General features: G+C 42.1%; 1 non-coding gene across 1 annotated transcript; it reads left to right on the forward strand.

Moving 5' to 3' along the window:
• The first annotated feature begins 23,473 nt into the window (after positions 1-23,473).
• On the forward strand, positions 23,474-23,545 carry TRNAP-UGG (transfer RNA proline (anticodon UGG)). The gene has a single exon. It is a non-coding gene; the product is annotated as a tRNA-Pro (tRNA).
• The last annotated feature ends 1,950 nt before the right edge of the window (positions 23,546-25,495 follow it).

Genomic DNA, 25,495 nt, shown 5'->3' on the forward strand with positions numbered 1-25,495 from the left:
GTAGCCATTTATTGACCAGCTGAATAAGGTCATGCATCTGAGACCTTGGTGGCCAGTTTGGGTGGTACCTCCAGTGGTGTAGCCTTTGGGCCCATATAGCAGTAGTCACTCCAAGATGGATTAGAATCTCCATCTTCAGCTGTTTGTAGTGCTTGGCATCGGCAGATGGAAGATCAAAATAGGCCTTTTGTGGATCACCAGTAAGACAAGGGATGATAAGGTCACCCCATTGGGCCACCTCTGCTATTCTCTCAAAAGTGGCCACAGTCTTCACATCATCACTAGGCATTAGCTTTTGAAGGTAGAGGCTGATTGCTAAGAAGCAGCAGCTGCTTCCTCCCTTCCCTGTGAGAGATGCTGCACCTCTTCCTATAGGGAGGCCACCTATGTTTGAGTGCTTTCTTGCTGAGCTGTAAACTGGGTGGCCAACAAGCAGGTATTTTCCTGTTGTGCTGCAACGGCCTGTTGCTGCTGCACCTAGCCTCCTCGTGGCGATGGTTTGCTTCCTTAAAAATGGGCACTGGCCCTTTAAATGTCAGTTTTACATCAAAAGGCTTTTTTATGGTTGGCTTGCCAGTGTCGAGCACCAAATATCATGTGGGGAGCTCGACATAACCAGCAAGTTGCTTGTAAAAGTTTGGATCCCTAATAAGGACTTCAATCCAGAGAACACTAAAAAAACAGTCCTCTGCCCTCTCAGATCACCCTGGAACACCTCTGACAGCTCAACAATGTCTTCAAGCTGCCCCCCTTAAAGGGACCACAACTCAAATAATGGGGCAATATACCTGCAGTCCAGGAAATATTCCTGGTGCATCTGCTGCATCCCAACAGACAGGAGAGCGACTGCCTGCATGCAGATACTTGGAACACCTGTGCATCATGCATGGGCTAACACAGCCTGCACGTATGCTGTAGTATGCCCTATGTGAACAAAGTTTTAGGCTAGATTCACACCATTGCATTCTTTAACACATTTTAGGAAGCACAGGAAGATATGACAATTGATTTACATGGTTTCCTATGAAAACCTCTATGGATATAGGAAGGTGTGTTTTGGGGTCTTTAGACTTTGTTGGAAGCGTATCAAAAGACGTATGAAAAACACATGTACGTGCATTTTTGGTAGGACTTCATGTTTAACAACTAGTCTCTTCCTTCTACAAAATAAAAAAATAAAATAAACCCATCAAAAATGCATTTAAAAACACACCAAAAATATGCTGCAAAAGCATTCCAGAAAACATATTAAGGGCCCATTTACATTTGCTTCAACTTTAACACACAATAAAGGGCCTATTACTTCAGCATGTCTTTTTTATGTGTTTTTGATGCTTCACTGATGCTTCAATTATGCTTTTTTAAAGCTTTATTTAAGCTTGGCAAATGCCCTGTGTGTGTGTTGACTTTCAATTTTTTTAAAGGGGCCCAGTAAAACTCCAGCTCAGTAGTACTCCCAGCTCATTAGTACCCTTGTTTAGCAGATCCCCAGCTCATTGGTACCCCCATTTAGTAGATTCCCAGCTTATTAATGCCCACATTCAGCAGAGGGTACTTCCCCCGCTCAGTAGAGCCTCCAGCTCTGCTGATGGTACCCACTGAGTAGTAACCCCTAGTTCTGCTAATCCCCACTCAGTCAGGGACATGCAGCCAGGGGAGGCAGAGCATCACCTGCCATAAACATAAAAAGAAAAAATAACAAAAAATCTAGATTAAAGGGTCATAGTTAGGCGACTTCGGGGGGTAGGTAAAGTCCTACCCCGCCACTGGTAGAGGCTGTCCTCTCACGGCAGTGTCATAGAAGGGGAATGTGTCTAAAAGACAAATGCTCCTCTCCGGCCAAGCCCTCTTAACTACAAGGAAAAAAAAGATTTGTTTAAGATTTACCCATAATCCCATGTTTTTCTCACACAGTTAAGAGGGAGGATCTGCTGCTGAAAAGGTAGTGTTTTAATCAAGCTAAATCATATATTATTATGCGATATGTTATAACATAATAATTTATTATTTATCTATTTACTGTGAAAGTACTGGTTTGAAGTTAGAATTTCAAACTTCAGTAATTTGTCCGTTAAGTCACTTGCTTGAGTACAGTTTTTGAAAATATAGTAAATTACCTTAAAAACAATATATAATAATTATTTGTATATTACTTACTTATGGTAGTTAACCACTTGTCACCCAGGCCAATTCTGACACTTTTCTCCTACATGTAAAAATCATAATTTTTTTGCTGGAAAATTACTCAGAACCCCCAAACATTCTATTTTTAGCAGACACCCTAGGGAATAAAATGGTGGTCGTTGCGACTTTTTATATTGCACAGTATTTGCTTTTAAACACTTTTTTTGGAAAGAAACGTTTAAAAAAAAACACACACACACACTAAATTTAGCCTGATTTTTTTTGTGTAATGTGAAAGTTTTTTTTTTTTTTTTTTATTATTCCCAGAGTTGGGGCTTTAACATTCAGAGAGTGAGAAGGAGTCATAAACTTTTCACTAGGCTTCTTCCTCAAAAGAAAATGAATAATTTTGCCACTAATAGCATTCTTGATATTATAAAAAAAACAGACATCCCTTAAAGGCCATGCAGATCAAATGCTTCTTACAAGAGTTCCGCAGTCCATATTTTAATCAAATTGCACCGTGAATATGTATAAGCACATGAGAGGATTGAGACGGGGGGCTTTCAGCAAAACAGCCACATCTGAAATGTAGCACTACAACAAGCAAAGGGTCTTGCAACACACCAACTGCAACGTGTGTGTTCTCGCATACGTATATGTGTTCAGGAACACACAACTGCACCTACATGGATGACATATTGGGATACAGTGGTTGTGCCCATGCAACTGCTGTGTCCCAAAATACACCAATAGGACTGCCTGCATGTGGATGCATGAAATACTTGTGCATTGCTATGTGGGTAAACATGGTCCTTGCGGTATTGTACACTCTATGTGAACAAGGCCTGATATTAAAATTTTAAGCATCCCATAGTGATTTATAAAATATGCATTGTAAAGTAAAATTTTATTACACAGTTCTCCTAGGATACAAAACTGGGTCTTTCTTAAAAAAAATATATATATAAAAAAAACAAAAACAAAAAAAAACAACAACAAAAAAAATGTGTATACAGAATCCATCTCCACATCCCATTATAAAAATATTATACTACTGTACATTATTTTTCATGTAGGTGTATTGACAATGAGAATTATAACAAGTACTGGCCATCAGGGGGAGTATATGGCAAAGATTCTACAAGAAGATGAAATGTTCTAGACAAGTATAAGAAGTGGAAAGAAAGTTACATATTATGACAAAGTAACATAGTGGAAGTGCAAAAAAAATAAAAAATATTTTTTTTATAAATATTAAATAACTAAAAACATTATACCATGGATTGCTTTTTGGAATGCAGTAAAGTCTGTCACCCACCTGAAAGAAGCCTAAGGCCACGTACACACGGGCGTATTGTCCGTCCAACTAAGTCCGTCAGACAATCCGACAGACAGTCCGTCCTACTTTTGAATGAACGGACTTGACCACACACGATGAACAGACAGTCCGCTGAAAGCTTGCGCGATGACGTGTACAGCACGTACGACGGGACTAGAAATACGACGTCCAATACACTGCAATGCAACCTTCGGCCGTGTAAATCCTTTCTGAGCATGCGGCATACTTAGTCCGTCCAACTTGCCTACTCACGAGCGGACTGTCCGCTGAAACCAAGTTTGGACGGACTGTATTACAGAAATTCCGAAAGACTTAGTCCGCCAGACTGTCCGCTGAAAAAGTTCGCTGAAGCCCACACACGAGCGGACTGTCCTCTGAAACACGTTTCAGCGGACTAAGTTGGACGGACAATCCTCTCGTGTGTACGCGGCCTTAGAAAAGTAAATCCAAGTAAACTGATTCAACAAACATACAGGTGGTGATTGTGTTTCATTAGGCTGATGGCACATGGGTGACTCTGCGGCTAGCGTTCACGCCACTGTTCCTGTGGAATAGCTTCCTTTGTAGATGTTGCTTCCATCGCTAGCAATTGAGATTCAGCAGTGTTCGAAACAACTGCACAGTGACATCTAAAGGGAGCGATTCCATATCGATACAAAATCAGCCTTTTTAGCGATCCTGCTGCTGGAAAATTGTTAGCAGAAGAATCACCCATGTTTCAACAGCCTCACCACAGACTATTGACAATGACACCAAAACTGATTTTATGCCAACTATATTAGACCCCTTTCCCACGGGGGCCACTGTGGCGTTTGCAGTAAAGCACTGCTCATCTGAGCTGTTTAAGCGCTGTTTTTTTGGCTGCTAGCGGGTCTCCTTTAACCCCAAAAAAGGGATTAAAAACTCCCATTTTGTGGCACTTTCAAAACACTTCTTAGGTGCTTTCAAAGCGCTGCCCATTCATTCCAATTGGCAGGGGCGTTTTGGGAGCGATGTATACATCGCTCCCAACCCGCCCCAAAGATACTGCTTGCAGGACTTTTTTTTCCCTTCCAGCAAGTGCACCGGCCCAGTGAGAAATGGCACACTGGAATGAACAAGAGGCGGTTTTCAGGAGCTTAGCAGAGGCTATTTCTAGCGCTAAAGCAACTGAAAACCGCCTAAGTGTTAAAGGGGTCTTAGGCGCTTTAGCACTGGATATAACCTCTGCTAGGTGCCTAAAAACCACCTCCAATTCATTCCAGTGTGGCTTTTCACACTCGGGCGGTGCGCTTGCAGGACATTATGAAAAGTCGGGTTGGGAGCGCTCTGTTTAGTGCTCCCAAAATGCCCTGCCCATTGGAATGAATGGGCAGCGCTATCAAAGCGCGGCAAAACTGGAGTTTTGCCCCGAAAAGTGGGGCAAAAGCGATTTAGCACTAACGGTCAGCACGTTCAGTTTGAAAGGAGTCTAAGACTCTAAACTCTATTTTGACTCATAAGCCCAGATTATGAGACTCGTTTAAATTTGCAGCTGGCCTTATATCCCCACATTTGTTATTATTAAAATACCTACAATGCCCACTATTTCCCCCAGGCACTGAAGGTCCTTCACAACTTGGTGGTTGGAACATGGTTTTCAGAACATAAAGTCCCTTCTGGCTCCTACTGGAATAATATCCTTTGACCAAATCCGCCCGTTGAGATGACAACCTGTGTAGTTTCCTTCACCATTACGTGCTTTTACTGCGCATGCGGAAGAACGAGCGGTGCTTGCTGGGAATACAGCAGCGCCATATCCCAGGAAAAGGAAATGCTTGTGGGCAAGGAAGATGGGAATGCCCAGAAGGCTGAATCTAAGGTCATTTTTAAAATAGAATAATAAGAAATGCAGTGATAATGACAAGAGTAACAATTGTTTAATATACATTCTGCAATAGTAAGTGTTTGTTTAAAAAAAAAAATCTAATATGTGGTTGCAACTGCGCTTTAAGACAATCAGGCTTTAGTCAAAGCTTAATTGAACAAGCTGAAGTTAGAAGCTGATTGGCTACCATTCACAGCTGTACCAGATTCTGAGTGTTCCCTTCAGTTTTAGTAAATCACCCCCTATACACTCACTCCTCTGCCTCAATGCCACTCCGTTCATCCTTACTCATTTTGAAAGTGTTTGCAGATCTAATCCACACACCACTGGCCCAATTTCATTGATTTACTTCTCTATCATTTAAGAAGCTACAGGTAGATACTTGTATTCCCCTCACAAATCAATGGGAAACAGAACTTGGTGTGATATTGAACCCAATTGATCGGCAAATCATGAGCCAAGCTATAGCCAAATGTTCTAAAAATGTATTGAGAATGCATATAAACTTTTATATTGATGGTACTGCACACCAGGTTGTCTGGCTTGCTTCATACAAAGTTACCCACCCACCTGTCTCTGAGAATGCCCTCGGCAAGGCTCAATGGCTCATATATAGTGGACATGTCCAATAGTGGCCAAACTTTGAAATCAAGTCAATAACCTTCACACTGACACTCTACTTGATACCAACCTACCAAAAACCCTATGAAGCCCTGCTTCACAATACCATTGCATAAAAGTAGCACATGCGGGGGAGGGGCGGAGCTGCTGGGAGAGATGGTTGCTGCTTCGTAGAGCGGATCCAAGGCTGCCTATGTTACAGCTGGCGCTAATGGCTTGAAAGCTTGGAGAGGCTCATATCGGTAACCTACCAGGAAGACGAGGGAGTCGTTGCATACGCTTCTATGCTTACTACGTCTGATTGATCGTACCTGCAAAGCTTACAGTGGATGCTTGCATCATTCGGAACCATACCGCCGAGACCTCGGCAGGAGGAGGAGTGAGGGAAGCCCGAGGAAACCCGAGGAGATCCGAATCGGCCCGAGGAGATCCGAGTTCGCCCGTGTCAGACAGTGACAACCCGTAGAGCGCCGTGGAGTGAGACGCAGCTGAGCAGGTGGAGGAGGTCCGGCGTCAGCGGCGGTGTGCGGGCGGAAGCCAACCACCGGCGCTGCCGGCCGTTTGACCGTCCACACGGCGGCGGTCCCGGAGAATCCAGGCGGAGATCGGGAAGGGTCTCAAGGTGGGCTGTGGAGAGCCACGCTTTGAGAGGCAGAGAGCAAGAGTCTCGGAGAACCCCTAGGACTGATTAGAATGCCTGAAAAATGCGAAGGTAAACTGACTCCTTTCTTTCTTTATGCTTGAGTGACAACAGAAGTAAAAACAAAATCTACAGCGAGGAACCAGAGACGGTTGTAAGATGTAACAACAGTTTTTTACTAAACAAGAAGCAAAATAAAGTAAGGCTATGTGAACTGTGAACTGCATTTATATTTAAATCTGAAGCAAATTTAATTTAGGTCTGGCTCAAAGATATGCCTAAGGTTTAAAGATATGGCGGCCTAATTAATGTATATATGATCTATGCAATCAAACAAGGAAAAAGGTTTGAGTGATATACCTGTGGAATTTCATGGACTGTTTTATTATGAATATATATATAAAGATACTATCTAGATATTATCTAGATATGGTTGAGATATAGTTGCTTTCTGAAACACTACCAAAGACTGCCAAAGAGTAAGATAAAGCTACTACTGAAATATATTACAATCTCTTCAAAAGGATCATAACGATTTTTTTTTCAGAAGATAGAAAAGATATAAAGGCCAAGGAAAGTCAAAGGTATGGCACCTAAGAAGGTAAATAAAACACCCCAAAGTCAAAAAAATAAAAAGGATAAAAGAGAGGGTGGAAATAAAGGAGCCACAGGGGCTCAAGCTACCCAAACAACGGACATTAAAGAATTTTTTCAACAAATGCAACCACAAACAGAGGCTCAGGATCAATCTCAATCCCCTCAACAATTATTAAAATCATCACATACAATAGGATCACTACAAATATCGCAGGAATTATTAGAAATGGCAGAAGCATCAACTTCTTTGGGAATATCAGGAGAGGAAACTACAAATCAGCCTAGGAATAGCTCACCAATTGAGACAGCAGGCTTATTAATAGAACAAAAAGAGGGTGATAATGAAAGTTGGGACATAAAAACATATATCCGCTCCCTTCCTACCCGATCGGACATGGATCAATATATACATAGGTTGGAGGACTCCTATAAAGCTGAGATCCAGGAGATCAAAGCTTCCACACAAAAAACACAGGAAACAATAGGGAAAATGGATAAAAGAATGTTAAGTATGGAGCAAGAGATGGCTCAATTAAAAGAAAGAATACAGGAACAAGGAAAAGATCTAATGCAAGCTAGAAATGCTATAGATGAACAGGAAAATAGAAGCAGAAGAAGCAATATAAGGATTAGAGGTTTGAGTGAAAATGTGATGTCAAAAGACTTGATTTCGGTGATACAGGGGGTCTTTCAAGATCTGGGTGGGGACCTGTCTTTGGAAGAGCTGATGATTGATCGTGCGCATAGAGTAGCTGGAGCAAGAAGGATAGAGCCTGGAGAGGCCAGAGATGTTATCTGTAGGATGCACTATGCACGAACAAAAGACAAAATAATGATGGCAGCAAGACAAAAAAAAAATATAGAATATGAGGGAAAACAACTGATATTTTTTCAGGACATCTCCAAATACACCTTGGACAGAAGAAGAGCATTAAAGCCCCTGCTGGAACAACTTAGAAAAAGGAACTTGCAATATAGATGGAAATACCCATTTCAACTGCAGGTTCAATATGAAGGGTTGATAGCTACCTATAGGAACCCAGAAGATTTACCTGAATTTGTAAAAATTCTTGGTCTACCTCTAATAGACTTACCAGACTGGCCAATATTAAATAGAAAATTAGCAACAAGAATATAAGAACTTGTGGAATTGGGTGAGGGAAGAGAGGGGAGAGGGGGGGGATGGGGGAGATCGATTACGATGTAAGTTTTTTTTTTTTTTTTATTTATTTTTTTTTTTTTGTTGATCTATGTACACGTGGGGTTTTATTTATTTTTTTTTAGATATATATACACGTGTTTTTTTTTTTTATTTTTTTTTTTAGATATATATACACGTGTTGGTTTTTTTATTTATTTTTTTTTTTTTCATACACAAAGTAAAATGGGGAGTGGGGAGGAAAAGCAACTCACACATATAAATATGCAAATATAGATGTATGTACGCATGTGTTTTTTTTTTTATTTTTTTTTTTTTTTTTTTTTCCTTGGAATTATACACATGAAACTAAAAGGGCAAAGATATTGGGGGTAGAAGGTACTCACATGTATAAGCACATATATAGATGCATGTATATAAGGTAAATTTTTTTTTTTTTTTTTTTTTTTTTTTTATATGGTATATTAACACAGTAAAGATATGAATGAATATGGGAAAATAGGGTTGGGGTTTTTTTTATTTTTTTTTATTTTTTTTTTTTATACACGAAGTAAAATGGGGAGTGGGGAGGAAAAGGAACTCACACATATAAATATGCAAATATAGATGTATGTACACATGTGTTTTTTTTTGTTTTTTTTTTTCCCTTGGAATTATACACATGAAACTAAAAGGGCAAAGATATTGGGGGTAGAAGGTACTCACATGTATAAACACATATATAGATGTATGTATATAAGGTAAAAATATATTTTTTTTTTTTTTTTTTTTTTGTGTGTTAAACACAGTAAAGATATAATGAGTGGAAATATGATAAGAGGGGAAATTATTCTGTTTTTTTTCTTTTTTTTTTTTTTTTTTTTATGCAATAGGGTATATTAGCACAATAAAGATACGAGTGAATATGGGAAAATTAGGTTGGTTTTTTTTATTTTTTTTTTATTTATTTTTTTTTCTTCTCTCTCCCCTTCTCTTTCTCCTCTCCCTCCCTCCCAATGACCCATCCGTATGTCTCCCTGTGTCCTTTTTTTTTTTTCCCCGACTATGACGGGGGCTCTGGGAGGGGATGGGGGGGGGGGAGAGAAGGGGGAGGGGGAAACTTTTTTTCTTTTCCCTCTTTTTCTCCTCTTTTCCTCCTCCCTTTCTGGGGTCACGGAGAAGAGAGGAAAAAAACGAAGAAGCCTAATGTTATATAGTACGATATGAGCTTTTAACACTAGAAGTAATAATAGTAGATGAAGATAAGAAAAATTAGGCAGCAATGGAAAAACTGACGAGCAGCCGATCTAAACCAGCGGTTCCGACTGCCCCCCTCTTAATAGGGACCTTACTGGTTAAGTAAGTTAGACTTTTTTTTAAGTCATTATAGAGTAGTGTAAGTGTAGGAAAGAGTGAAGCGGTGAATTGTTTAATAGAAGTGTTAGGATTGAGTGAAAGTAACGCGAAATTTAAATTTTTTTTTTTTTTTTTTCTCTCTCTTCCCTCTTCTTCCACTACCGTGTGAGATCCCTTGAATATTAAGGGATAACTCACCCCCTTTAGAAATTTTAATATGGAGGGGTTAAAAATCTGTTCTTTTAATGCAAGAGGCCTTAATTCTCCCTCAAAAAGAAGTCAAATTTTAAACTTCTTCCACAAACAAAAAGTAAATATAATCCTTTTCCAGGAAACACATTTTCGTTCAGAGCATATTCCGAAATTAACTAATAAGTATTATGTTAATTGGATTCATGACACATTTCCATACTCCAAGTCAAGAGGGGTATCAATAGCATTCCATAGAGATACATTATATCAAATAATTCAGGAGCATAAAGGGAAAGATGGAAGATCTTTGGTTGTAAAAATAAAACTATTTGGCAAGATGTTTACAATCATTAATATCTATTTACCAAATTACGAACAAATTGAGTCAGGGATAAAAATCTTAAGAAATGTAATGGATAGTATAGAAGGAATAACAATAATTGGCGGAGATTTAAATTTTATAATGGATATGAAGATAGATACTACTAATACTCATCCCCAGAGGAGAAATAAACATCTAAAAGAATTTAAAGAATTATTAGATGAATATCAATTGATAGATATATGGAGAGTACAACACCTAAAAGAAAAGAACTTCACGTATCACTCTAATATTCATGATTCTTATCATAGAATAGACTATTTTTTCCTGAGCCAATCTGGATTATTGATGTCCCCAACAACAGAAATAGGAGGATTTTTATGGTCAGATCATGCACCAATATATATGGAATTAAAAATAATGGAAAATAAAAAAACAAGGGGGAGATGGAGCCTTAACGATAATTTACTTAAAGATAGAAAATGTGAGGACGATATACAGCGAGCGATAAAGGAATTCCAGCTAATCCATGATAGAGATAACACCTCAATTCCTATACAATGGGAAACTCTAAAATGTGTACTGAGGGGACTGTTCATCAAGCACGGATGTAGGATAAAAAGGGAAAAGGAACAAAAAAAAGACCAACTACTGGTGGAAATTAGGATATTAGAAGGAAAACATAAACAGAGTTTAAAATCAGAAGATAACATACTTTTAAAAGACAAAAGAATTGAACTACAAGCCGTGCTCGATGAGGAGTCCCTTCGTTCAAGAGATAAGAATAGAACACAATGGTACTATTATGGTAATAAAACGGGAAAATTACTCGCAAGAACATTAAGAGGACAACAATCCAGGACATCTATAGCTAAGATCTTAAAGATAAACGGGGAAATAACATATGATCCAACTGAAATTGTAAAAACATTTCAAGAATACTATGATAAACTATATAATATAGAAATACAGCAGGAAAATAAAAAAGAGGAAAGGGCAGAAAAAATTAGAAAATATATTAACGAAACAGCGTTACCAAGATTTCCTAAAGAAATAACTGAGAAATTGGAAGAAGAAATTACAACAGAAGAGATCCAACAGGCAATTGCCGAACTGGCCCTGGGAAAGAGCCCAGGACCAGACGGTTATACAACAAGGTTTTATAAACGGTTTCAAGAACTAATCACACCCATACTTAAAAAAACATATAATTCTATAACGAAAATACAGACCTTTGCACCACAGAGTACAGAAGCTCACATTGTATTAATCCCCAAACCAGAAAAAGATCATACATTAAGTAAAAATTACCGCCCGATCTCATTAACAAACATTGATATTAGATTATATTCAAAAATTATTTCTAATAGACTAACCCCTATTTTGCCAGAATATATAAAGCTAGATCAAACGGGTTTTACAAAGGGGCGGGAAACTAGGGATAATGTAATGAAGACCTGTACTCTGTTGGAATATGCCCAGAGAGCCGCCATCCCGGCCTGCTTATTAACCATAGACGCTGAGAAAGCTTTCGATAGGGTGGGATGGCAGTTCTTAGAGGAGGCACTAATACAGTTAGGATTAGGCCCAAAAATGTTAGGCTGGATTATGGCATTATATGCCAATTCAAGAGCCAAGGTAAGAATAAACGGAACACTATCAGAATACATAAAGATATCGAACGGTACCCGCCAAGGTTGCCCCCTATCCCCTTTATTATATATAATAGTGATGGAACATCTAATCAATGCAATTCGGAAAAATAAAGATATACAAGGGATTAAAATTAAGGATAAAGATTACAAACTGGCCGTATATGCGGACGATCTGTTATTATATATAACAAATCCAATTATAACAATTCCTAATATAATAAAAGAATTAGACCGATTTGGGGAACTAAGTAATTTTAAGGTAAACTATGAGAAATCAGAAATGATGAACATCACAATAAAAGAAGAATTACAGATACTCCTGCAGGAGGATTTTCCGTTTAAATGGCAAAAAGAGGCAATCAAGTACTTGGGAGTTATGATTCCGAAGGATTTGAAACAAATACAAGAACTAAACCATAATATGATCATACGTAAAACAATAAAACAAATGCAAAAATATGAAAAAGTAACATATTCATGGTTGGGTAGAATAAATATAGTAAAAATGGAGATACTGCCAAAGATATTATACATATTCCAAACATTACCTATCGTTCCACCAAGGAAAATAATGATAGATTTAAGGAAAGCTATAAATAGCTTTATATGGGCAAAAAAAAACTGCAGAATAAAAAGAGAAACACTAACCAGAACAAAAGAAGACGGAGGGCTCGCATTGCCCGATTTTGTAAAATATATGCAAGCTGCATCATTGGTAAGAATTATAAATTGGCAACACGATAAAGAAAAAAAACAATGGGTAACGTTGGAAGAGACAATTACGGGAATACAACTTAGATTCTTACCTTGGATAAAACCTGAATTAAGAACAAACAAAAAGGAAATGCCAATTTTCGTGAGAGCTACTCTAAAAATTTGGGATGCAATGCTTAAGAAAGGAAAGCTATCCTCCAGAACTGGACCATTGACTCCATTAATGTCCAACCCAGAATTTAAGCCAGCTTTGGAAGGGGCAAGTTACTTAATTTGGAATAAGATGGAGAATGTAAGACTAGTACAGATTCTGGAGGATGGAAAAATGCCAAGTTTAATTGATCTCGGATTGGAAGTTAAAAATGATTGGCTGCAATATTTTCAATTAGAAAAATTTATGGAGTTAAATAAAAATTTAATAATCAGACCATTAACTAAATTTGAACAAATAATATTAAAGGACCAAAACCATAAGAACAAATTATCTAAAATATATGAACTATTGCTACCCACGGGGGACATTAAAGACCTAATAGAAATTAGAAAATGGGAGGAAGAATTGGGAGAGACAAACTCAGAAAAAGAATGGAAAAAAATCTTAGGGATAATACATAAAACCTCAACGGCATTAAAACATCAGGAAAGAAACTATAAAGTGGCATTGAGATGGTATTGGAGCCCAGTTGTATTAAAAATAGTAAATAAAGGAAACACAGATAAGTGCTGGAGGTGTGGGATAGAAAAAGGAACACTGGAACATATTTGGTATAGATGTACAAAAGTGAGAAATTTTTGGTTAAAAATTTTTGAGATATACCAAAAAGTGACGGGAAAAGAACTAATCCCAGACGTAAAGGTAGCATTGTTTTCTCTCACTATAGATACACTGGATAGTATGAAAAATGGGATAATTCAACATATGACAACAGCAGCCAGAACAATAATAGCACGTAAATGGAAAGAAACAACTAGCCCAACAATAGTAGAATGGATATGCGAAATGAACGAGATATGTTTTTTGGAAAAACAAATAAGAGAAGAAGGCTATGTAAAAAACCAGATACCAATAGTGTGGAAGAAATGGGAAGAATTTCGGGCCTCAAAAGGAATGATAGAATATTTATAACCAAAAGAAAAGGGGAGGGAGGGAGAGGAAGGGGGAGGGGAAGGAGAAAGGGAGGATTATTGCTTTCTGTCTTTTTTTTTTTTTTTTCTCTTATTTTTTTTTTCTATGTTGAGTAAAATGTTTTGTGTTTTGGGTATAATGTTGTATGATGTTGTTATAAATGGATATGTTTGGTCAATGTTTATTATAAAAATAATAAAGAATGGATTTGAAACAATACCATTGCTGTAACGGATGGTAACAGTACACACGAAAAAAAAAATTCCTATGCACATGGCAATCTTGGATGTCATATTACTCATTACTTACAATTCGATAAAACAAAAACAACCCCCTGGGACCCCCCATCTTACTTTCTCCTCCTTCCTATTCTTAACCACTTAAGGGCTGCCTCATGCCGATGTACGTCAGCAGAAGGGCACGGCTGGGCACAAGCACGTACCTGTACGTTGCTCTTTAGTACTTTTGCAGCAGGGCTCATTCCTGCTCTCCAACTCGAGTATCTGTGAGGGGTTGCAGTGTTGTGGCACCAGCACCAGTGCCTAAGGCCCAATTTTTAAGCCCCCGTTTAACAGGGGCGTGTAATTAAAATTTTTGATCTAATATTTCACAGCAGGGCCCATTGCTGTGCCCACCAAGAGTAACTGTGAGGGCTTACAGTGTTGTGGCAACACCACCACTACCACCAAAGGCCCAATTTTTCTGCCTCTGTTCACCAGGTGCATGTAATTACAATTCTTGATATAATATTTCACAGCTGGGCCTGTTCCAGTGCCCACCTGTAACTGTGAGGACTTACAGTGTTTTGGCACCAGCACCACCACCACCAAAGGCCCAATTTTTCTACCACTGTTCAACAATAGCATGTAATTACAATTCTTGATATAATAGTTCACAGCAGGGCGTTCCAGCGCCCACCAAGAGTAACTGCGAGGGTTTACAGTGTTGTGGCAACACCAACACCTTAGGCCCAAATTTTTGCAGAGCATATAGGGCAGGCCCCTACTTTCAAACATTCAACTTACAAATGACTCCTACTTGAAAAAGGAAGGAGACAACAGGAAGTGAGATGAAATAGCATTTTTATCAGCGATTTTTATTGTGACTGCGACATTATGGCGGACACATCGGACATTTTTTACACATTTTTGGGACCATTGTCATTTATAAAGCAATCAGTGCTATTTAAATGCACTGATTCCTGTGTAAATGACACTGGCAGTGAAGGAGTTAACCACTAGGGGGCGAGGATGGGTTATGTATGACATTATGTGTTTTTTTATTGTAGGGGGGCGTGGCCTAGCATGTGACGTCCCTGATCGTCTTTCCCTATATCAGGGAACAGACGATCGGTGACAGCCACAGTATGAAGCACGGGGAGAGGTTTGTTTACACAGACCTCTCCTCGTTCTTCAGCTCTGTGACCCAAAAGCGGGACACCAGCGACGATCGGGTTAACCCTGTTAAACAGGTGCTGAAAAATTGGGCCTTAGGCACTGGTGCTGTTGTCACAACACTGCAACCACTCACAGATATTGTAGCTGAGCGCAGGAATGAGCCCTGCTGCAAAGTATTGCATCAAAAATTGTAATTACACGCCCCTGTTAAACAGGGGCTGAAAAATTGGGCCTTAGCCACTGGTGGCGGTGCCCAGAACCAAAAATGTTCTTACAAGCTATCAGCATGATCACTGAGGAGGAAGAGGATAGTCACTCAGCATAACAGGATAGGCACTCAGCATCAGCATAGACAGTCTTCAAGGATGATATGCACCTTACCGCTGACCACCCTGTCCAGCGAGGCCAAGACATTGCCTTCCACATGCCAGTAGAGAGCCGGAATCACCTTCCATGCGAAAAAGTGCCGTTTAGGAACCTGCCACTGAGGAACCGCACATTCCACAAACTCACGGAAGGGGGCAGACTTTACCAACTGAAAAGACAGCAGTTGAAGTGCTAGCAATTTAGACAAGCTAGCATTCAACTGCTGGGAATGTGGATGGCTGGGACTGAACTTCTTTCAGCGGTGCAGCAGCTGGGGCAGGGAAATTTGCCTGGTACAATCTGACGTTGGTGTACCGATAGCAGATTGCCCGCAAGTACTTGGCTGTGACACACCTAATTCTACACCTTCATTCCTCTCAGTGCAGGTTTCAGTGAGGACTGAAGGTATAGTGGGGTTGGAGATCCCAGCTGATGAGGAGCAAGGAGAGGTCCGCTGTGTTCTTTGGTGTGGGTCTTTTAGCTACGCTTGCCAACGAACTGCATGGCAGGTCGACATATGTCTGGTCAAGCATGTGGTACCCAAGCAGTTGATGTTTTGGCCACATGAGATACGCTTGAGACATATGTTGCAAATAGCAGCGGTGCGATCTGATGCACTCGTCTCAAAAAAGACGCACACCAAAGAACTTTTGGAACAACGCGCAGAGAGACAGCAGCGCCCTGCACATGCGGAGCTCTGCGGTGTGATGCAGTTGGTGTGCTGCCCTTAAACTGGCCCCTGGAGGGCATCCTGCCTCATTGGAGATGTGCCTCCTCTTCCTCCTCCTCTCTCCTATCAGGCACCCATGTGGATTCAGTGACCTCATCATCCCCTCCCTCCTCATCACTGGAGCAAACCTGGCAGTATGCTGCAGCTGGGGGAACATGACTGCCAGATTGCTGTCCTTCTTGGGCATCCCCTCTCTCTGGGCTCATGTTACTGCCTTCCTCTAGCTGGATACCATCATCAGAGCCTTCAAAATGCTGGGCATCTTCCTGGAGCACGTACTCAACACTGTGGTCAAACAGTTCGGGGAACTCCTCAGTAAGACATGGTGGGGCTAGGGAAGGAGTGACTGATGCCATTGAGCAGAGGGAAGAGGCCGCGTTGGTAGATGCTTTGCCAAAGTACCCTGAGCCTGGGTGAGAGAGGATGAGGAGGATGAGGATGGCTTGGTCATCGACTCTCCCAGATCTTCGGCATGTTGTGGCTCAACACGGCCAACTGCCGAAAAAAAGGACGAGCGTGTCCCACGGCCACGTGCTGATGAGGATGCACCGGGTCCACGACCAGCACTGTTGCCTCTAGACACAGAGCCTGCTTGCCCTCTTTTATTGGCTCGTGACTGTCTGCCTCTCCTTGTTGGCCTTCCAGACATACTAATGGCCTGCAGGGAGATTTAGCTGCACAAAGCTGGGATGTAAATATATACTGATTATACTGCAGCTGGCAGAATCAACTGCCTACCTGTAGTATTATTAGTATGAGAACACCGGCAATTGTATTCAGGTAAAGCTTTAGGTGCACATCGTGCAAAGGACACTAAAACAAAATACTGCAGCTCCCTGCCTGTATTTGTATGAGAATGCCGGCAGTTGTATTCAGGTAAAGCTTTAGGTGCACACTGTGCAAAGGACACTAAAACAAACTACATCAGCTCCCTGCCTGTATTTGTATGAGAACGCCGGTAATTGTATTCAGGTAAAGCTTTAGGTGCACACTGTGCAAAGGACAGAGTACACTAAGTGAAAATAGTGCAGCTCCCTGCCTGTCAGTATATTATGAAGAGAATAACAGGAACGGATCTAGCTAAACTAAATGCAGTGTATAAATATATATACAACACACCTGGGATGCATATATATATCTTCTACACACTGTAACTGAAGCTAACTGACTCGCCTGCCTATTCTATCTAACTTAAATCAAATGACACTGTCTCTCTGTCTATCTCTCTCTGCCACCGCAACACACTACACAAGGCCGCCACGCAGGCGGCCTCATATAGTGTGGGGAGTATACTAAACTCCCTTAGACATAATTGGCCAAAGCCACCCTGGCTTTGGCCAATCATGGCTCTCCGTTTTTTCTGCGCTGTAATTGGCCAAAGCATGCAGGTCATAGTGCATGCTTGGCCAATCAGCAGCCAGCAATCCACTGCAATGCCGCAGTGAATTATGGGCCGTGACGTGCCACTTGAATTTGGCGCGAACGGCCCATAACTTTCGTAATTCGACGAACGGCGAACAGACAATGTTCGAGTCGAACATGGGTTAGACTCGAACATGAAGCTCATCCCTAATAGAGAGGCGTGCATGGACATATAGGCTAACACAGAGGAGCGTGCATGGACATATAGACTAACATAGAGGGATGTGCATGGACATACAGGCAAATATAGCGAGGCATGCATGGACATATAGGCTAACATAGAGGAGTATGCATAGACATATAGGCTAATATAGGGAGGCGTGTAAGGACATTCAGGCTAACATAGAGGGGCGTGCATTGACATATAGGCTAACACAGAGGGGCGTGCATGGACATATAGGCCAACATAGAGGGGCGTGCCTGAACATATAGTCTAACACAGAGGGGCGTGCATAGACATATAGGCCAACATAGAGGGGCGTGCCTGGACATATAGGCGAACATAGAGGGGCGTGCTTGGACATACAGGCTAACATAGAGGGGTGTGCATGGACATACAGGCTATTATAGAGGGGCATGTATGAACATACAGGCTATTATAGAGGGGCATTTATGAACATACAGGCTAACATAGAGGAGTGTGCATGGATATACAGTCTAAAATAGAGGGGTGTGCATGGACATACAGGCTAACAGAGGAGTGTGCATGGATATACAGGCTAACATAGAGGGGTGTGGGATGTGCGTGGACATACAGGCTAACATAGAGGAGTGTGCATGGATACACAGGCTAACATAGAGGGGTGTGCATGGACATACAGTCTAACAGAGAGGGGCGTGCATGGAGATACAGGCTAACATAGAGGGGTGTGCGGGGTCATACAGGTTAACATAGAGGGGCGTGCATGGACATACAGGCTAACATAGAGAAGTGTGAATGGACATACAGGCAAACATAGAGGGGTGCGCATGGACATACAGGCTAACATAGAGGGGCGTGCATGGACATACAGGCTAACATAAAGGAGTGTGCATGGACATACAGGCTAACATAGAGGAGTGTGCATGGATATACAGGCTAACATTGAGGAGTGTGCATGGATATACAGGCTAAAGAGGTGTGCATGGGAATTTGCCAACCCTGTGGGTGGAAAGGAATTTAGGATTAAAAGCTTTATTAATTGTTCATCTACTCGGGTTATCTATGTGTTGACGTGCCCATGCAATAAAATATATGTAGGGAAGACTAAGCATGAGCTTCATATAAGTATTGGTGAGCACATCAGTAGCATAAAGAGGAAAGACGATGATCGCCCATCTCAGTACATTTTACCCAATTTCCCAACAGTAACTCGAAAGGGTTAACAGTAAAAGCAGAGCTCGAGTCCTGCGGGAACGCGTGGGAACAGCGTCCCTGCACTTTTTTCACAGCAGGAACGTCGTTCCCTTTGCAGGACTAGAGCCGCCCGAATGAGAAGTATGCAGAGTAGCGCAGGAAGCATTTGGCTGTAGTAAGTTTTCCCTCACTTCACGCAGTGCTGTTTGCTCCCCAGCGGTCCCTCCTCACTTCTCATCTATCCCAGATGATGTCACAAGCCAATGAGGATAGACGAGAAGAGAGGAGGGGCCGCCGGGGAGCGAACAGCACTGCGTGAAGTGATGGAGAACTTACTACAGCCAAGCGCTTCCTGTGCTACTCTGCATACTGGCTAGTAAGATGTGCCCTATAATGTGCCCCATGCCCTAATATGCCCCCTGCCCTGATGTCCTATGTGCCCTGATGTTGCCTATGCCCTGATGTGCCATGTGACCTGATGTGCTATGTGCCATGTGACCTGATGTGCTATGTGCCCTGATGTGTCATGTGCCCTGATGTGCTATGTGCCCTGATGTGCCATGTGGCCTGATGTGCCCGTGTCCTTATCTGCTATGTGCCTTGATGTGCTATGTGCCCCATAATGTGCCCTGATCTGCTATGTGCCCCATAATGTGCCATAATGTGCCCTGATGTGCCCCGAGCCCTGATGTACCCCATGCCCTGATGTGCCATGTGCCCTGATGTACTATGTGCTCTGTGCCCTGATGTGCCATGTGACCTGATGTGCCCCGCACCCTTATGTGCTATGTGTCCTGATGTGCTATGTGCCCCATAATGTGCCCTGATGTGCTATGTGCCCCATAATGTGCCATAATGTGCCCTGATGTGCCCAAGCCCTGATGTGCCCCATGCCCTGATGTGCCATGTGCCCTGATGTACTATGTGCCCTGATGTGCCCCGTGCCCTTATGTGCTATGTGCCCTGATGTGCTATGTGCCCCATAATGTGCCCTGATGTGCCATAATGTGCCCTGATGTGCTATGTGACCCATAATGTGCCCTGATGTGCCATAATGTGCCCCATGTGCCAGCGTTTCCCCATGCCCTGATGTGCCATGTGCCCTGATGTGCCCCATGCCCCGATGTGCCCCGTGCCCTTATGTGCTATGTGCCCCGATGTGCCATGTGCCCCATAATGTGCCATGATCTGCCCCGAGCCCTGATGTGCCCCATGCCCTGATGTGCCATGTGCCCTGATGTGCTATGTGCCCTGTGCCCTGATGTGCCATGTGGCCTGATGTGCCCCGCACCCTTATGTGCTATGTGCCCTGATGTGCTATGTGCCCCATAATGTGTCCTGATGTGCCATAATGTGCCCTGATGTGCCATAATGTGCCAACGTTTCCCCCATGCCCTGATGTGCCATGTGGCCTGATGTGTCCCATGCCCTGATGTGCCCCGTGCCCTTATGTGCTATGTGCTATGTGCCCTGATGTGCTATGTGCCCCATAATGTGCCCTGATGTGCTATGTTCCCCGTGCTCTGATGTGCCCTATGCCCTGATGTGCTATGTGTCCTGTGCCCTGATTTGCCATGTGGCCTGATGTGCCCCGTGCCCTGATGTGCTATGTGCCCTGATGTGCTATGTGCCCCATAATGTGCCCTGATGTGCCCCATAATGTGCCCTGATGTGCCATAATGTGCCCCATGCCCTGATGTGCCATGTGGCCTGATGTGCCCCATGCCCTGATATGCCCCATGCCTTGATGTTCCCCAATGTCCTATTTTTTTTTTTTTTTTTTGGTGGGGGAGTGGATCTTGGGTGGGAGTTCCCACACTTTTTTCCCCAGGACTTGACCCCTGAGTAAAAGGTATCTACGTACTCAATTTACCACCGAGGAGGGGTGATTTTGATAATATTTTGCTGCAAAAGGAAAAGGTGTGGACGTATTATCTGAATTCAATGGTTCAGTTTGGTTTGAATATAGAGTGTAGCATGCAACCCTTCCTGAAGAAATAACCAGACAGGGAGGGATTAGAAAGTGTGTATTTCCACTGAGGTGGTCTTTGGTTTCGTTTTCTCTCCCTTTCTGGAGTCCAGAAATGGTTGAAAGTGTTTGCATGGGCACGCAGTGGTTTGAAACTTGTAACCTGTCATTTTTAATTTCAAATTGTTGCAAATATTTTTTTTATCTGATATATATTTTCTGGGACATGCTCTGAGGATATTATATGGACTGACCTGGAAATAAAATAGATAAATGGGGTTCATCTATTTCTAAAAAAAACTTTCCCCTTTCAATTTATTTAATAATTTGTTGCACTCAATAATTTTCTTTCTGATTGTCATATATAAGTATGAGTGGAGGAGCGGATGGCTGACATATTGTGGAATATGGGCATACAATGAAATTACATCACTATTTAAACAGCCAAGTTGAGACTCCTCCTAGCTCTGAGGAAGCTAGCGTCCCATAGACTAGCGAAATGCGCCAGCGGGTGTGATGTCAGCGCGTCATACAGGGGACTTTCTTGCTCACTACACGTGTGAGGTCCGAACGGCAGCAGCTGGCAAGCAAACAAACGGCGGGAAGTTCAAACGAGTGGCTGCTTGAAGCATGTAATATCACTGCTGAATATACGAACGGCGGCAGCTTATACACAAACGAACGATGGGAAGTTCAAATGAGCGGCTGCCCTGAACATGGAATACCACTGTTAAATACACAATGCACCTGTCACTACACTATTCACCTCGGCGGAGGACTGAGGTTTCTGAAGGGACGGACGGCTTTGAAAGCAAGGAGTGGTAAGCAGCTTTGAATGACTGATATACAGTGAGAAAGCTGTGGATACAGCTATAAGCAATCTCTGACGCTTTGCTCCTGCTCCGCTTTCCTTATCCCATATATTCTGCTCCGCCAAACTGAGGATGTGCAAATATGTCTAAGCCCTTGTACACACGGTCGGAGATTCCGACGGAATGTGTCTTATCGGACCGTTTTGTCGGATATTCCGACTGTATGTGGTCTGCATCTGACTGTTTCCATCGGAATATCCAACGGACTAACATTTCCAACTTTCTGGTAAAATTTTCCGACAAAATGCTCCGATTGGACATACTCCGATCATGTGTAGCCTACTCCGACGGACAAAGTGCCACGCATGCTCAGATCAAATTCCTAGACCAAAGCTATTGGCTACTAGCCTGAACGTAGTCCCGTCGTAACGAAATAACGTCATCACGTTATGTACAATCGGATTTTCTGACAACTTAGTCTGACCGTGTGTATGCAACATCACTTCCGGACCTCTTCTGGAATTAATCCAACGGATTTCGTTGTCGGAATCTCCGACCGTGTGTACAAGGGATTACTGTGCCTGATTGCTCTGTGTTTCTGTTCATGAGCAACATTATATTTTGCTGCTCAGCTGTTCATTTAGCAAAGCCTACTATTTGAAATGCCATATAAGGAATTGTCTAAATGAGTTTAAAACAGTACATCACAGTGTATTTTTAGTGCTGCTGGACTACAGTTTTTTGCTTTGCTTTATTTGACCTCACTAGTACATCACCCACATGAGGATAGGAATCACATGCCCTATCGATTAATAGCTAAAACTGGCTGAATTCTTAGGTGTAATTGTGGCTATAGGATGGTGAAGATGTATATGTGTGTGTGTGTGCAGCTGCACTTCCCCTTTTTAATTGACAATGTTGTCTTTCTTTTTAATCGTCTGTGGTTTATATATGTGGTCTCTGTTTTGCTGTGTAGGGTTATTGATGTGGTTATTTTTGATATCTATTAAAAAAATTTAATTAACGTGCAGGTCTCTCACCGCTCTTCTTGGGGGGTTCTTTTACTCTCAATTTTTTCTTAACATAGAGGGGTGCGCATGGACATACAGGCTAACATAGAGGGGCGTGCATGGACATACAGGCTAACATAGAGGGGTGTGCATGGACATACAGGCTAACATAGAGGGGTGTGCATGGACATACAGGCTAACATAGAGGGGCGTGCATGGACATACAGGCTAACATTGAGGAGTGTGCATGGATATATAGGCTAACATAGAGGCAAATATTTGTATTGTTGAAATAATTTTTTTTTTTTTTTTTTATTCTTTGTATTATTGAAATCAGACAATTTTTTTAATTCGTTTTATTGTTTTGGAAATACATTTTTAATGCTATATATAAATCTGTATTTCCTATGGATCTCCTTTGTATGTAACCATTAAAATTGCTCACACTGATTGCCAATGCTGTAAATGACTATTACTAAAACCTTTGTAACAAAGCATATATTTGTATTTTTATTGGCTCTGTTACCATCTCTTCACCACAGTACTACTACTTACTAGACACCAAAGTAAAAAATTCAGTTACATATTCTTGTTTATAATATGGGTAATGTCACTGATTCAAACATTGTTTCAAATTTCTTGGGTCCTCTCATGACTTTCATGACGTTCTTCAGTGCTGTTACTTTATTATTTGACATTATTTTTCTTGTAGTGAGACGCTCCAGTATACTATTTGTGTACAGAACTACTATAGCTGAGGCTCGTTGGTCTAGGGGTATGATTCTCGCTTTGGGTGCGAGAGGTCCCGGGTTCAAATCCCGGACGAGCCCTGTTTTGTTTTTCTTTCTTTTTAGCATAATTACTTATTGTAATTTAATGTCTACAAACTACACTGTTTGCATGTGTATTTTATTTATATACTTTATATACCATTTAAAAGCTCTGTGCTGTATCTCTATAGAAACACAGATGTAATTTCAGTTTCCCTTTTGTGTAGACAGCCTGCAGTGGTATGACTGGGAATAGCATTGGTTATATTTTCCTCAGAACTGTGCAGTAGAGATGGTGCTTACTGATTAGTCATGGTCGGTTAGCAGGGGCTGTGTGGAGGTGGGCTGACCAGGGTTACCTTCCGCTTTGATAGATTGCAGTATGCTCATTTCCCGCCACAGGCCTTTGCTTCTGTCTCTTTACAAAGCCACACGGTAAACAAAGGCCCTTCGTGTGTCTGCAGTGACGGGAGACCACAATGACTGTACATACTTCACATGCTGGGAACAGAGCTGTGTGCTTTCATCATAGTACCCCACAGAACAGCTATAGGCCTACTGTGGAAATTAGAGTGCAATGCAAACCTATTTCAAAGAGAAGTATAGCTAAAGCTTGTTTGCCATCAGTAGCAGTGCCCCCGCTGCATCTGGCGGCAGCATTAACCTGGTGTCCTCCAGCACAGTGGCGGGCTGTGGCTCCAGTTTCCTCCAGCACTGTGGCAGGCGGCGGGCTGTGGCTCCAGATTCCTCCAGCACGGTGGCGGGCAACAGCTCCTCTACATCTCCTCCTCCGCCCAGTGGCGGGCTTTGTCCCAGCCACTTTAAAAATTGTGCACGCTGTCCAGCTAGCCAGCAGACGTGCCAGGTGGCTGATTGGGTCTCCTGGTGGGATGGGAGAGCCAGAGAGAGCCACGGAAGATGGTAGGGGGAGGTGTCCCCTCCCACTGCTTCTAATAGCAATCGGGTGGCTAGTAAGCCAACCACCAGCTCTAAAAAAAACGATAACGGGGTGATAGCTGCAGGCATCATCCTGGTACAGGCACCACCTAGGGTTGCCACCTGTCCAGGATTCACCCAGACAGTTTGGGTTTGGAATCATGCGTCCGGGGTTCAGACCACCTGAAACCCGGACACATTATTCAGACTGGACTATGGCTTCCCAGCAGGGTTGCTGGCTGCAGTTGTGTAAGCCGAGAGTGTGTTTTTCACACGTTCACACAGATGGGAGAAAAAAGGGAGCTTGATCTGCACCTCTTCTATACACCCCTGCCCCTGTGTTTCTGCCCACACTCCAATCCCTGGCTCTGTGGCTCACAAAAGCAAAGTGGAGGTGGGAAAATCCACTGAGAATACAGTAGCCTCAGAAACATCTGGATGAGAAGTGCTGACTGCCAAGGGGTAAATGAGCTCACCATCCCTGTCTGTGACTGAATTCTCCACCCTCCCCCTTCTCCCCTTTGTCTCTGAGTGAGTACACGGAGGTAAATCAGGGTTCTGAGAGCACCCCTTACATCAGAATTCCTCTTTACACCAGAGGCCACAGTGTTCCTCCTTACATCAGAGTCCTCTCCTTACATCAGTGTTCTCAGTGTTCCCCCTTAGATTAGGGTTCCCAGAGCATCCCTTATGTTAGAGTCCCAAGAGTCCTCCCTTACATCAGAGTCTGCAGAGTCAGTGTATGGAAACTCTGTGAGTTCAGATATAAAAGGGGAACTCTGTGGAGTCTGGTGTTAAGGGAGACTCTTGTGATTACTTTAGAAATCAATTTAATTTAAAGAAATTAAATTAATTTAGAAATTAATTTAGAAATGTTATTTAATTGCAAAATATATGTAAAGTTTACACTATAAAAAGAAAAATAGCTGTGCAACGCTAAAGTGCTCAGGTTTGAATTGAAAAAAAGGTGGCAACTAGCATCATCCCCTTCAAAAGTGACAGCCAAGGCATACACCTTGTTTGCCTCGTGGTAGACACACCCCTGCATGTGATCACTCAGCTCCCGGGGTTAGA

This window comes from Lithobates pipiens, unplaced genomic scaffold (genome assembly GCF_037356315.1).
Source record: "Lithobates pipiens isolate NorthernLeopardFrog02 unplaced genomic scaffold, aLitPip1_a1.2 Scaffold_1, whole genome shotgun sequence".
Lineage (NCBI taxonomy): Eukaryota > Metazoa > Chordata > Amphibia > Anura > Ranidae > Lithobates > Lithobates pipiens.